Source organism: Rhinolophus ferrumequinum, chromosome 15 (genome assembly GCF_004115265.2).
Source record: "Rhinolophus ferrumequinum isolate MPI-CBG mRhiFer1 chromosome 15, mRhiFer1_v1.p, whole genome shotgun sequence".
NCBI lineage: Eukaryota > Metazoa > Chordata > Mammalia > Chiroptera > Rhinolophidae > Rhinolophus > Rhinolophus ferrumequinum.
In genome coordinates, this window is record NC_046298.1 from 33,984,788 (window position 1) to 33,999,741 (window position 14,954).

The window sequence follows — 14,954 nt, forward strand, 5'->3', positions numbered from 1 at the left end:
GGCGGCGGCGGCGCGGGCTCCGAGACCGGCGAGGCGGCCCCTCGGGCGCGGCCCGACTTGGCGGCGCCGCGGCGGCTCTGGCGCTCACTGAGGGGGCGTCGGGCCGCGCGCTCGGCGGCGGCGCCTCCCCGCCTGGGGCCCTCGCTCCATCGCGCTCCGGCTCGGGTGGCCTCTGGCTCCGGGACCCGCGGCGGCTGCGGCGGGCGCCGGCCTCATGAGACGCCGCCGCCCATTGGCCCGCCGTATCCGCCACCGCCATTGGCCCACCGCTCTGGGCACAGGACTGCAAACGTCACAGCGTCGGGGAGGAAGTGCGCGCGGGGTGAAGGGGCGACGGCAAGATTGACATCTTTTGTGACAGGCATGGGGCGGGAACAGAAGAACGTCCTGGGACGGATTGGTCAAGGTCGTGCGTCCAGGCGCCCAGGTCGTTGGGGCAACGAGCAGCTGGATTGGCTGCCTGAGTCGCAAAAGGGGTGGAACTTTCGCTCTCGTACGTGACAATTGGTCTTTCCAAGTGCCGGAAGCGACGAGAGGAACGGTCGGGAACCAGGGCCTGGTGTTGAAGGAGCTGGAAGACGAAATGTGAGCCAGGCCGGTCTCAGCGCTGGGCTTGGACTGGAGGCCCTCGGCTCTATTCTGAGAGACGCGCCCCGACGGCTCCGCCGAGCTGTGCGTCGTTCACCGACTCCTATGGGCCTACAAAGCGCGGAGCGGTCCATGGGTGTTGTGTAGTAGTGCCTTATTTGGGGCTGAGTCCAGCCCCACTTTAAATGCACGTGCTGCTTGTACTGGAGCTTCAGCTCCATGACCATGGGAGCCTGCGCGGTGGGGCATGCAGGACGTTCGGCTGGATGCCGCTGACCGGACGCAGCCGTGGACATTTAATTCACCTCTCAAGTCCTACCTCACAGGACTATCGGGAAGATTCAACGAGAACCACGTGAAATCCTTAAAACAGTACTTGTCACCTAGGAAACTGAAAGTAATGGTTGTGCTGTAACCAGTCTTTCAGATTCCCCTGGGCAGCCAGATTTTGCTCTTCCCACTCAAAACCAGTAATTTCCCTGGATGAGGGTGGACACCTCACAATAACAGCCAATCCATGGCTTGGCGAGCATCCATGAAAAGATGACCCAAAAGTACCCTATTTGCTTCATTGTAAGAATTACCTGTTAAAATTGATAAAATTCAAACTCCGGACCTCACACTCACCTATTGTATCAATCTAAATGAGAGGGTCTAGGAATTACGATTTGTGGGGAGGAGGAGTTGTCCCTGACAATATTCATTCTTGGGGAAATTTTGAAAAACGCTGATCTTAGTCAATCAAATACTCTCTAGAGAATTTAAAGTAGCAAATATGAATAAGGAGTCAACTTGCCTTGGAAACAATCTGAAAACATACTAAGGCAAAAGCAAAGTGAAGTTCCACAGAAACAGAACCTCTAAAAAGTACACAGTTGTGAAAAGAAATACAGAGTAAAGGGAAAGAAACCATTTATTTAATGCATTAATTCAAAAATGTTTATTGAGGGTCCAGCCCGGTGGCTCAGGTGGTTGGAGCTCCGTGCTCCTAACTCTGAAGGCTGCCGGTTGGATTCCCACATGGGCCAGTGGGCTCTCAACCACAAGGTTGCCAGTTCAACTCCTGGAGTCCCGCAAGGGATGGTGGGCTGTGCCCCCTGCAACTAACTGCAACTGGACCTGGAGCTGAGCTACGCCCTCCATAACTAAGATTGAAAGGACAACAACGTGACTTGGAAGAAAGTCCTGGAAGTACACACTGTTTCCTAGTAAAGTCCTGTTCCCCTTCCCCAATAAAAGCTAAAAAGAAAAAAAAATGTTTATTGAGTGCTATGGGCTAGACACTTTATCAAGCACTGGGAATTCAACAGAAACAGAGCAGGTCTAGTCTCTACCAGCATATGATGTATCATTAGGCTGGGAAAACATGTTCATCAAATAGGTGTAGAAGTACCTAGTTCAAGCTGTGATAAGTGCTTTGAAAGAGAGGTATCAAAGTTATGAACGAAAGTATTCTTTACTGACTGAAAATCAGATCTGGTCTGGGGAGTGGCTTGCAGGACATTTCCCTAAGGTCTTTACACTTGAGCTGCTGCCAGAAGATTAAGGAAGAGCTAACTGAATTAAGATGTGGGGAGAACGACTAAGTCATCTGTCCGATAAGATAGCCCCTAGCTATCCATGACTATTAAGCACTGGAAATGTGGCAAATTCAAATTGACATGTGCTGTGAATATAAAATACACCACTGGATTTTGAAGACTTAGTTCAAAGAAGAATGTAAAATAGCTCACAAGTAAATTTTTTGTATTTATTACATGTAGAAATGATAGCATGTTGAACAATTGCGTTAAATATAGTGTTGAAATTAATTTTACTGTTTCTTTTTCCTTTTTAATCAAGGCTACTAGGAAATTTTAAATAACACCTTGGCTGCATTTGGTTTCTGTTGGACAGCCCTCAGCAAAGGGGCAACCTAACTGGTGTCCCTAAGGTGGAGAGAGGCATAGTGGCTCAAGGGGCAGCACTCATTCATTCAACACATATTTAAGGTTTTTAGTGCCCACATATGCCCAGCACCATTCTAAAGCCTGTATTAAATATGTGATAATAGGGGTGAGGAGAGGTGCTATTTTATGTAAGTTAATGGGGAAGGACTGAGATAAGATCATCTTTGAGCAGAATCTTGGAGTGAGGAAGCAACACGTGCAGGTTTGCAGCAGGTTGGGGCACGAAGGAAGCCCACAACCAGAGAGCAAAGTCAAAAAAGACAAGATAAGAGAGATGGCTGGGAGTCAGGACTCAGATTTGGGATTTCACCCTGTGTGGGATGGAGCCACTGGAGAGTCACAGGGAGATGGATCCAGGATTGCTCTGGAGATGACAAGAGCATAGAGAAAGTGGTGCAAAGTGGCAATGACGTCTGGACTCATGCGACAGTTGGATTCGGGATGTGTTTTGAAGATGGGGTTGGCAAGATTTTTGTGGCCTGTAAGAAAAATGAAAGGTCCAGGATGTAGTTGACATTAGCTGGAAGGACTCAGTGCTGGTACAGGTTTGAGTTGAAAAACTGGAAGTTTTGTACCGTTAAGTCCAAGATGCTTGGGCCTCTGTGGGGGTGATAGGTAAATATAGTCACTAGGATGGCAGCAACAGAGAGTGGAGGTAGCCAGGGTCAAGCTAGGCCTTTGGGGCACATAAATGATTCTCAGCCTGCAAGTAGTGCCTACTAGTGGAGGGCTTTAATCAGGAGGCCCAGGAGTGGAGTCCTGTTTTAAAACACTGCTCTTGAAACAGTGTGAAGGGCAAAACCGTGATGAGAGACCAGGTGGGAAGTTGTCCCAGTAGATCCAGAGAAAAGAGAAACAGGAAGGGTGACGAGGAAGTAGTGAAGGGGAAGATGGCAGAGTGGGGTCAGGTGGCAAACACAGCGCCTGCTGGGCCTGGAGGGAACTGAAAAGGGGCTGCCAGAGCCAGCTTTGTCACACCTTCCAGTTTTTCCATATTAAATTTTTATGGGGCACTTCAATAAAAGCAATTAATTTTTCAAACATTGTGTGGACCAAACAAAACATCAGACCTACAAATTCCTGATCTTGATCCCTGAAAGGTGGTTTTCTAATTCTTGCCTGGAAAGCCTGTTTTCCTTAATGTAGTTACCTGGGCCCATCCAGAGATTAGTAGCTCTGGAGTGAGACCCAGAACATGCAACTGGGTGGTCCTAGCGCCATCTTCCATCTTCGGAGTGTCCTCCGGCCCAGTCAAGAAGGCCTGGCCTTGACAGTGCCTGTGCTTAAACACTTTCTCCAATACTGGTCAGTGACTGTGTTCGTTATAGCTCACCCCCACCCCATCCAACGGTCTTGGATTTATCCTGCAAACATTCAGGGTCTGCTATTTGCCAGACACTGATCTAGGAGCTGTGGATTTTGCTATCAACAAAACCAAGGTCCTGCCAAAGACACATTCCCTTACGTCCTGGGTTCCCGAAACCAAAGAAGCTACTTTTTTTTTTTTAATTAAACATAAGCAACATGTGGCTCCAGAAAAGTCCAGTGCCCAGGCAGGGCTTGATGACCTTCCAGAGAAGAAACGGTATGTCCTACTTTGTTCTGCCCCTAAGCAAAGGTACTCCAAATGCCTCTCTGCATACCCGTCCCCTCCCCATACTACCTCTCTGCTGTGGACCAGGAGATTTATGGAGCTTGTTGAGATCCTGTGGTAGATGGGGGCTCTTTTCTCTCTTGCAGAACAGCTAGAGAGAGATCACTGCTGGAAGGGAGGCAGCCTAGCCACCTTGCTTTCTTTCTACTTCCTCTTCTGCACAAATGGCAGAAGTGACCAGAGCAGGCCCATGTTCTGGCCCCTTCTCTTCTGTCTCTTCTCCCATGGCTGTGTGGTGAGAACTGGCATCTGGATTGGAGCCTCGCCCCAGCATTCTTAGCACTAGAATTTGGAACCCAAGCTCATTTCACAATAAATTATTACATGCTTTGCTTTCCAGTTACCATAGCTTTGTGGTGTATCACCCTCCCAAACCTCAAGGAAAGGAGAAACTGTGGCATGAAGCAAGATTCAGTTATTGCTGTGGCCCCTGACCTTAGGACCACCAAAACCACCCCCTAATTTTTAAAACTCTGTCCCCAGTGCTTTTCCTATAGCCCCACCAGTTTTTGTGCCATTTTTTAAAGTCTAAATATGTGATGTATTATTTTCTTTAATTAAATCATCTCAAATCTAACTAGAAAGATTGGAGTAAAAATAAGTCTTCCTAAAACTTTTTCCTAGTAAGGCTGTCATCATATTGCATAATGTATTTTATGTAATGAATTTCAGCCTGCAGAAAGCAGGGGCCTTACTCAGCTGGGAGATGAATCATGTACTCATACAGCAAATGTTTGAGTGCCTACTGTGTACTGGACACTGATACAGACCAAACAAAAAAATCTCTTAAATGCTCTCACAGTCCAGACAGTGAGGACTTGAAACGCCATCTTGTGATTATGTAATTGGTGTATGTATAACATGCCAGAAGCTTTGGTGGGTGGCCATATTCAGTAAGTGACACAATGCCTACCTGCAGCCCCTCTCTTTGGGTTTGCAAAGGAACCACAGATCTACCACCGTGGAGGCTCCACCCTGCTCCATCCCTGGAACCTAACCTTGGGAATACACCTGAGCTCTGCTGGTAACAGTCATTGGGACAGCAGCCCTTTGGCTGGGGCCAGTTTTATGAGTAACTACAATGCTTATTTTTCAAGATAGTCAATCCAGAACCTTTTACTAATGCTGCATTCAGTAAAAGTTAAAGAAAAAAACAAAAACACATATTCTCCAGCTTTTTCTGCCATCTTGGGGCCTGTGGAGGCCTGCTGGGAACAGGACTTCTGAAATGACAAATGTGTCTGGAAGGCAGTGGTCCCAGGCCATTTCTGCTGACTATCAGCGGTGTCTCTGGAACCAGAGAGAGCACGCAGCTCTTCTTAAAATCAAAGGTGTTTATGCCCGAGATGAAACTGAATTCTGTCTAGGCAAGAGATGTGCTCATGTGTACTGGGCAAAAAAACAACACAGTGACTCCTGGTGGCTAACCGTACAAAACCAGAGTAATCTGGGCAAAGGGAACTCGTGCTCATGGAAACAGTGGCATGGTTTGTGCCAAATTCCGAAGCCACCTTCCTGCTAAGGCCATAGGACACAGAATCTGTGTAATGCTGTACCCTTCGAGGATTTAAACTTATTGAAAAGTAGATAAAGTGGATTTGTTCTCTTGTAAAAAAACAAAACAAAATGAAAACCTATTTTCCAAATTGTCCCTGGGTACTTCAAAATGTTTTAGCTACAGAGTAAATAAACTTGAACCTAATATAACAAGTTCCTCCCCGCTTTTTTTTACTGTTCTAAATTGTTATTAGGTAAGAATTTTACAAACAATACTTATATTAGTGGTAACAGTGTGGAGAGTATTGTGCCTTCTCCAAGCTGCACGACGAGAACCACCAGTAGTATGGTGAACCTGTGGACCTTTCCAAGACTCTTGCAGCGGGCAGATGTCTGCCCTTCCATCTCCCTGTGCATCTGGACTGGTCCACTGGGTATCAGGATTCCACCCAATAGCTTTATGGAATGGATCAATGAGGATAATCTCAAAGAATTTGTTTGAAGAAACTTCACCAACCCAATAAGAATTCAGGACACTTAGAGCCCCACAGTGGCATCCAGTTGGCTCCTTGGCAACAGACTAAAGACTTCAAGCAAAGTTTAGTTGGTTAACACCGTGATGGACAGGCTTGCCATAGGTCACATGGTCACAGCTTTAGGAACTGGGCATTTGTGGTCACCACAGCGCACACAAATCCACTATACATATGACATAACCTTGATTGGCCTTGTATCCCATCCTGAGCACTGTATCAGGCTGGGTGGAGCTGGGACCCTGTGGAGCACAGAGCTGGTGCTACTGTTAGCAGCACACCTAGAAGGAAGCGCATTACATCGGACTGCTTCTCCCTCCATAGCTCCTAGATGTACTTGTAAGTGCCTATTTTGGTGGCTACGTGATGGTCGCAGAGACGGAAAGGAACAAGTTCCCTTTTTAAATGTATAAAAATTAACAGCTATCTTTGATTAAAAGATTTCTAATTATGTTAACATTTTCACGATTGACTTAGACCACTGGTTCCCAAAGTGTGGTCCAGGAGCCCTTAGGGTTTCCTCCACTTTTGTGGAGTCAGCAAAGACAAACTATCTTCCTATAAATACTTAGAGGGCTTTTGTTTGTTTCACTCACTTTCCTCATGAGTCTATGTTTTCCAGTGGCTACCTGACCTAGGATTATGTCATCATTCTGACAGCTGGGGAATGTGTGTTCTTGTCTTTTAAGTATTTCTCAGTTTTGATGTTTACATGGTAAATATAAGTAGATACAACCCACTAAAACAAAACCTCTTGGGGCTCCTGGGTAGTGTTGACATCTTTATGCACCTAAAGAAGTCCTAAGACCAGAAGGCTTGTGAGCTGCTGGCTCAGGCTTACTGCCACCAAGAGCTGTGCTGCTATGGACAGAGCAGCACAGCACCAACCAAATGCCAATTATGCCAAAATCCAGCCCCAATGAACAAAAATTTTTTGCATTATGCATAATCTCTATTTAATACTTAAATGGTAAGATCATAGCTACAGAATCTGAACTCAGTCTTTTGTAGACAAAGCTCCATGGACAACTCTCCCAAGGTAACACAGTCGTCGAGAACATACACTCTAGGACCAACTCTGCCCTCGCTAACTGTGACCTTGGGCAAGATATTCACCATGCAGGGCCTTGGTTTCCCCATCTGCATTGGGGCTAATGAGACCACCTACCTGGTAGGACTTTCATGAAGATTAGCACCTCCAACTTGGTGAGAACTCTCTCTGGCATGCAGTAGACGTGAGTGTTAACTATTATTGTAAAATTAAGGAGACGCCTGCATGAGCACCATGCAGGGTTGTGAGGGTTGTAGCATAGGTCAGCATGGGCCGCGGGGTAGGCACGGTACACCAGCTTGGAGGGCATGGATGCTGGCTGCCAGCAAGGGTGGGTATTCTCAGGAAGGACATACAGAGTCCTGGGGTCTAGAACATTGAGTTGGGTGCCACTAGACCTGGGTACATGACAATTCAATGAGGGAGAGAGAAGTGGTTCAATTTAGTAGGATGGGAGAGAGTTTGGGGGAAATGGTAAAATGTGTGAAGCTAGGCCAGGCCTTAGTGGCTTGTGAGCGGGTAGATGGCCTCTAAGCTGACGCGTGTGTTACTTATGCCCCTGCTGGTGAGAAGCAGGGATCTTTGGTGATGGGTTACTCCGAGGGACATATACACTGGCCCAGGCCCGGGTTGCAGGAACCCAGACAGCACTTGCCTCGGGCAGGCAGCCTGAGATCTGCTCACCCATTTCTGCTTCACCTGATCCTTGGTCTGGGGACAGTGTTGTATGAGTGCACATACCTTTCACAACAAGATAATACAATACTGGGAATAGCAAAGGTGCTCAGTATTATAGGAATTAATACGTGTTGTCACTGAAACCCCGCTTTACTTTGCAACTTTAAAGTATCCAGAAAATAAAAAGATTTCATAGGAGTTAAATATAGAAATGCAGCTGGGCTGCCCCTGCATTTTAGTGTTGAATACTGTAAGTCATCTTTCAGTGACCCTCATGCAGCACCCATGCTGTTCAGCGAAACTGGCTTCTCTGGGACCCAGTGGAACTGCCGCGGCACCCTTTTACCCCAGACCTCCAGGCTATGTTTTTTGCTTCTTCCTTTCTGCAGTACAGACAGCTGTAAACATAGTCTATGGGATTTGTTTTGTTTACTCTTTTATGAAACTGTAACCTCAGATAGGATTGCCTTAGGGCCCAAGTAACAAATAAACTGTCAAGTGAAATAAAACATAAAACAGCAGGGATGGAGATGGCAAAACCCAACTGCACACTTTGATTTGAGGCATGGTATATAAAGCCAAAGTATCCTCCTGTCTCCAAATCATCTCCAGTTGAACCCAATCAGCTCTAGTGCCTCCTCCAACAGGGTTGGTGGTGAATTCCAGAAACACAGGCTCCTCTGGGGAAAACTGCTGAGTGTACCACAGGGAGAGCCTGGTGCCTCACCGCAATCTGCTGGTATGTATCTGCTTTTCCAGCGATCCTCGAGGTGAAGGGGGGCTTAAGTGAGCCATGGTTCAAATTGTGTGTAGAAGTGGCCACCTCTTCCTCTGTCAAATCAACCCCGTAAATTGCAGTGAAAAGGAGGCGGTGACTGAAACTGCTCCTCTGAGACCGAGCCTGGTGGGCTGCTGCTCCCGGCCAGCCTGTCAGGGAGGGACGCTTGTTTGCGTCCTCAGGCTGGGCAGTCATGTCCTGCTGGCACTGTGCCCAGCTGACCTGACCTCCGTGGGGCTGCGGGTTCAGGAAAGCAGCCAGCCACCGGGGTGAACACAAAGCCACCCAGGTTTTCCTGGGCCTCCTGGAGATCAGCTCCTCTCACCCTACCTCCCATCCCACTAGGCCGACTCTCCCCTCTGGCCTTATTGCAGCCCCGTCCTGCTATCTCCTCCCCACCTCTGGCTTCTCTAGACTCTATTCTCCATGAAGTAGCCAAAATGATGCTTTTAAAATAAACCAATCAGTCCTTGCTCAAAAACCTCCACACCCTTCCCCTCAAGCACAAAGACAGGGTCCCAACAATGGCAGCAGCACCCTGGGTGCCCCAGCCTGGGCCTGCCCCCAGCCCTGCCCACTCCCTCCCTCTGCCACACTCCCAGCCATCCTGGGGGGGGGGGTGACCTCTCACCTTCACTCCTGCCTGAAAATCCCCTTCCAAAATAGCAAATTGTATGTTACCTACATTTTACCACCAATTTCAAAAATTCCCCTTCTCTGTGAAGCCTGCCCAACCACCCCCTTTAGTCTTTGTCTCTGTGGCCACTTACAATCTTTTCACATACAGTGTGCTTTGTTGACTCAATTTACTTTGGTTTCTCCTGTCACTAACAGGGCAGCTCCTGGAGGGCCGGCATCATTTTGTTCACCACTATGGCCCCAGCACCTAGGACACAGCTACACAGTAAATACCTGTTAAAGGCAATTCCCTTTTATACCACAAAAATTTCATTTTCTCTCCAGTTCCTTAATTCTCTGCAACTGCTCTGGGGGCCTCTCACCAATTCCCTCCCAAAACTTGCCCTCCAAAACTCTGCCCAGCTGCACCTTTCACTTCACTCCCCCCTCTTTCCGTCATCTTTACTTTGGGAACTTAACTGTTCTGGTGTGTTTTTCCTCCATCCTTTTGCATCTCTTGTCCTTTCTTTGACCTATTTTTGTCCTTTCTCTTTTTGTTCTGCGTTACAAAACATCCGGGAATGGACTAGCAATCTCTGAGAACAGGGAGGTGGAAGTTCCGAGTGGACAAAGGCAAGGTTTTCTTTAGCAGGCTGGCAGAGAAGGGAGGGATGTCTACAAAACACTCATTTATCACGGCACCTTTTCCCTGCTATGCTGGGGCTGTCCAAATGCAATGTGGTTCATGGGAACTTCGACAGAGGCAGGTCTACCACTGATTTGCTGAGAAACCACAATGGCCACAGACCTCTAGGATCCAGGACCAGCCAGCTGGTGAATATTCTGTGTCTTAATGGAAAGGCACAAAGGCCTAGACTGTCCTCCTTCAGGGAGATGGCACACTCTGTCCAACCTGTTGAAAGGGAGCAGCCCTGCTGACAATTGCCGGCTGTGGACTAGAGAGTAGAGATACAGAATTAGCGGTCTGATTACTGGCTAAATCCCAGAGACCAGCACATAGAGGATCCTGCTGGCTACATGACCCTTCCAGCTGAGAACGCTCAGGGAGACCACATACAGACAAGCCAACTTTTCTTGCTACAAGTATCTCATCAAGTAACAAGTAACCCCTGGAACCAGACAGATACCTTACTAATAACTTTTAGGAATAGTCTACAAACTAGACATCCAGACGTGGCCCCTCCTTCCTGGTGGCTGAACCTAGGTGAGGCTTTTGAACCCACATCAGGGAGTTGAGGAGGAAGCCCAGATCTCTGGCCAGTGATGACTCCCCAGTGGCTAATGGACCAGGAGAGGCAAACCCCACCTGGCCCAGAGGAAAACCTCATGTAAACTTGTATCATAAGAAAGGGGTTGGCTCATCACAAGGAAATGAAGGATCCAGGGACACAAACAGGCTGTCCCGAGTCTCACCTGTAGCCTTGGCTCCTTCACTCTCTGTGGGCCTTATTCTCTCCAACTACAGCTGTTTTTTAACACAGGACAGGAAAGGTGCCAGCAGCACTCTGGATTTATCCTTCTACTTCATGAGCCCAAAGGCAAGGTTCCTTTTCCATCTTCAAATAGAAATCCTGAGGAAGAACTTCCAGGGGTTGACTTTCCCTTTCCTAAACCAATCAATGTGGCAAATCGTGCAACGCTGTGAAGGGTTGGGATCACATGATCAGGGGAGTCAGGAACTGAGGGGTTGGGTTTCGCTGAACAGATCTGAACAACAGGTATCTTCTATAATCATCACTATGGTTAACAGCCTCCAAGCTGGTCCTCAAGAACCCCTGTCCCCTTGGGTTGTCGCTGTCACATGGTACCATGTCATGTGAGTAGCCCCGTGGAGACTTGGTAAGGAGCTGAGGCCTCCTGCCAACAGCCAGGTGAGTGTGTCACCTTGGAAGCCTATCTTCTAGTGCCAGGCAAGTGTCAAATGATTGTAGCCCTGGGTGTCAACTCAACTGCACCCTTGTGAGAGACCCTGAGCAGCCAGAACTAGCAGGTCAACCACTCCCAGATTCCTGACCTCAGAAACTGTGGATAAACATTAGTTGTTTTCACTTGCTAAGTTTTAGGGTAATTTGTTACATAGTAAAGGATAGTTAACACAATCAAAAGAACAAGTGGTTAAATTAATGAACTTGGTATGTGCTGCCCAGAGCTATAGGAGTTAACATTATGAGGAAAGGGTACAGACCCTGCCCTTTCAAGGTCCCTCCTAAATATCTATCCAAAATCCCCCACCCAACAGTCTTACAGAATATTGAGGAACACGTTGCTATTTAGTCATGCCCAATTCCTGTAGAGGTTTTTCGCTAGTAGAAACGTTCTTTTCATCATTTCGAGAAGAACAAAATCTGTGTTTACAAAATCTTGTTGCGCATGTGATGAGTAAAATCCAGTTAACAAGTGATATGAAAATAAATTGTTTCCTAAGACAGATCTTTAGTTCAGAAACAAAATTTACCAAAATTTAAAGAGAGGGCCGGCCCGGTGGCTCAGGTGGTTGGAGCTCCATGCTCCTAACTCCGAAGGCTGCCGGTTCAATTCCCACATGGGCCAGTAGGCTCTCAACCACAAGGTTGCCAGTTCAATTCCTCGAGTCCCGCAAGGGATGGTGGGCAGCACCCCCTGCAACTAAGATTGAACACGGCACCTTGAGCTGAGCTGCCGCTGAGCTCCCGGATGGCTCAGTTGGTTGGAGTGCGTCCTCTCAACCACAAGGTTGCCGGTTCAACTCCCGCAAGGGATGGTGGGCTGTGCCCCCTGCAACTAGCAACGGCGGCTGGACCTGGAGCTGAGCTGCGCCCGACACAACTAAGACTGAAAGGACAACAACTTGACTTGGAAAACAGGCCTGGAAGTACACACTGTTCCCCAATAAAGTCCTGTTCCCCTTCCCCAATAAAATCTTTAAAAAAAAAAATTTAAAGAGATAAATAAGTTTATTCAAACACTCCACAGGGAGTGTATTTTAGGGAAGACATCCTAATATTAACCAAATACCTAGTTGTAGACTGGGTCATTCAAAGCTGCATGACTTAGCAGGAATGAGCTCACTGTCATGATTACAGTGCAGTAATTATATTGTGCAACAGTCCAAGGGCTTCAAAGGCCAGGGTAAGTGTAGAAGCAACTGTGTTTAAAAAAAAAAAGTGTACGGGGGTGGTAGAAGAGAGTAAAAGGGGTCATATTAGATGATGGAAGGAGAACTGACTCTGAGTGGTGAACACAGAATGCAGTATATAAATAATGTGTTATAGAATTGTACACTTGAAACCTATATAATTTTACTAACCAATGTCACCCCAATACATTTAACAAAAATTTTTTAAAAGTTTAGAAGTTTAGTTGCCACTAAGCTGCCTAATTTGGGAAGAAGAAATTATTTGCTCTAATATTAACAAGGAAGCCTAGATCTTAAAACCAAAAAGGGCCCAATAGATCCACTTCTGTCTCCAGACTGCTAAAGTATTATTACTATTTTACAGGCAAAGTGACTGATGTTTGTTCCAAGAGCAGCTTGCCTGAAGCCCTTCAGCTAACAGTGAGCAGAGGCTCCTCCACGCTGAGAAAGAGTGGAGTTCTGGGGATGACAGTGGGACAGACACACCCTCTGCAGCCCAGACTGAAAGGGTGGCCTTTCTACACCTCCTGAGGCTCACTTTGCTCATGGATCTGGAATGGATGGCACCTGGCACCAGGGTGGCAGTACAGAGAGCCAGGACATGCCCTGACTCAAACCAGTTCACTGTGTGGTTGCTTCTCAGATGTTAAGGGAAGTCACACTGAAACGTCCTGATTAACAGAGTTCAGAGAGCTGAGGAAGTACAAATGAGTAAACAGAAGTTGCGAAGTACGGAAAGAATAAAGATAGCAGTGACGGAAATAGCTGAGAGGAAAGTGAAATGAATCTGATGTCCTGGTGGGTGATGAAGTGGGGCCTAAGAGCCAGGGAAGATTCTGTGAGCCAGCTTTCCTATAGCATTTTTTATCCTCTAGGTCCAGGGCATGAAGCACCTGAACCTTTAAATTAAATCCGTGTTGCCTGAGACCACAGGAGCCTGTGCTCTGGGCCACTGCAGAGGTGGGACTGAAGCAAGGTGGGGTTCAGAGTCATGATTCACCTCTCACCTGAGGCCAGGGACACAGTCAGCCTTCAAAGGATACTTGTTAAACACATGTGTTTGAATAAATGAATCAATAGTCTGTTTTCCCAGAACCTCATTTCCCACGACATCCTAGGAATAACTCCTGGATATGAACACCTCCCTGGTTCACAAGCTGCTTTCACATACTTTAATTGCATTTTATCTACAACAACCCTGTGGGAAACTCAAGGCTGATATCAGCCTTACTTTGCAGATAACTATCATCCCCATTTTACTGATGAGAAAATTGAGGCTTGGAGAAGTTAATAATAACTTGCTCAAGGTCATAAGCTGAGAACAGAAGGCAACGTTCTTTCTCCAGAGTCTGGCCCCCTGACATCATCCTGCACTGCTTACAACTGAATCACCAGGTAGAGGTTGGACCACAATAAGAATTTTATTTCAAACAATATTGATGGGATTGCATCTTATACTCTTCCCAAACACATGCATGTTTGTTAGAGGCTTTGAGTCACACATTCTCTGAACTGGGCAATGAGACAACAGGCCTGAGGGTGGGCTTGGTCACTTCCTGTCAGGGCAGCTTCGCACAAGCTTTGATAGAGCTCAAGAAACCACTCTCGGAAGTTTGGTTATAGTCACAGGACTTGTCTGGGGAGAAAGTGAGGGCAGGATACAGCCAGCTGGAAGGCAGAAAGTAGGCGGGACAATTTAACCAGAAAAATGAAAAATAGTGGAGGAGGAAATGGGGGAGGATGGATTGATTGTGAAAGAAGATTGTAAGGACAGGAGAAACAAAAGGAAAGGCAGCTCAGTTGTGTAATTCAAGAGTAGCCAGCAGCAGCCCTGGGCTATGAGGCTGCTAGCTCCACCAACCAACCACAAATAGCAACCTGTTCAAAAGCAGCAGCTGCCAGAGAACTGAGGACCAATAATCAGGACACTTAATTAAAAAAATGTCCCCAAACCTTTCTAGTCTTAGGGAGAGGAAGGAGAAGGACATACTAGTCATACATGTTACTTTGTAATACTTAAGGCTTACTGGTGGAGTAGCCCAGAAACTAGTCAGACCAGCTCTGAAACTCTGTGCCATCATTTCCTAGCTGTGACCCTGGACAGGTTACTTTTAATTTTTCTGAGTCTGTTCCACAGCTGTAAAATACCTAGTAAAAGTATTTATTTCTCAGAGTTGTGAGTATGAAATAAGAGTGTGTGATATGGAGCCAGACACTCTTTACCATTCAGGAATATGGCTGTTATGATTCGTCCTTAGGCACTGGGGAATACAGAAAAGCACAGAAACAAGTATGTCACCCTAACGCTTCCACTGTAACACTCAACAAGCTTTTCAGCTCTCATCAATCATCAGTCTCAGAACTAAGCATTCAAGCAAAGCGAAGGTGGGCAGGGAAAGAGATGGGAAAAGTCAGGAAGGAGGCGGCCTGGGCCGGGGATTAAAGACTCCCGCCTGCTCATTTCCCACGGGC

At 47.1% G+C, this 14,954-nt stretch overlaps 1 pseudogene; it reads left to right on the plus strand.

Moving 5' to 3' along the window:
• The first annotated feature begins 5,419 nt into the window (after nt 1–5,419).
• LOC117035331 (60S ribosomal protein L35a-like) lies at nt 5,420–5,762 on the plus strand (annotated as a pseudogene).
• Nucleotides 5,763–14,954: the final 9,192 nt, after the last annotated feature.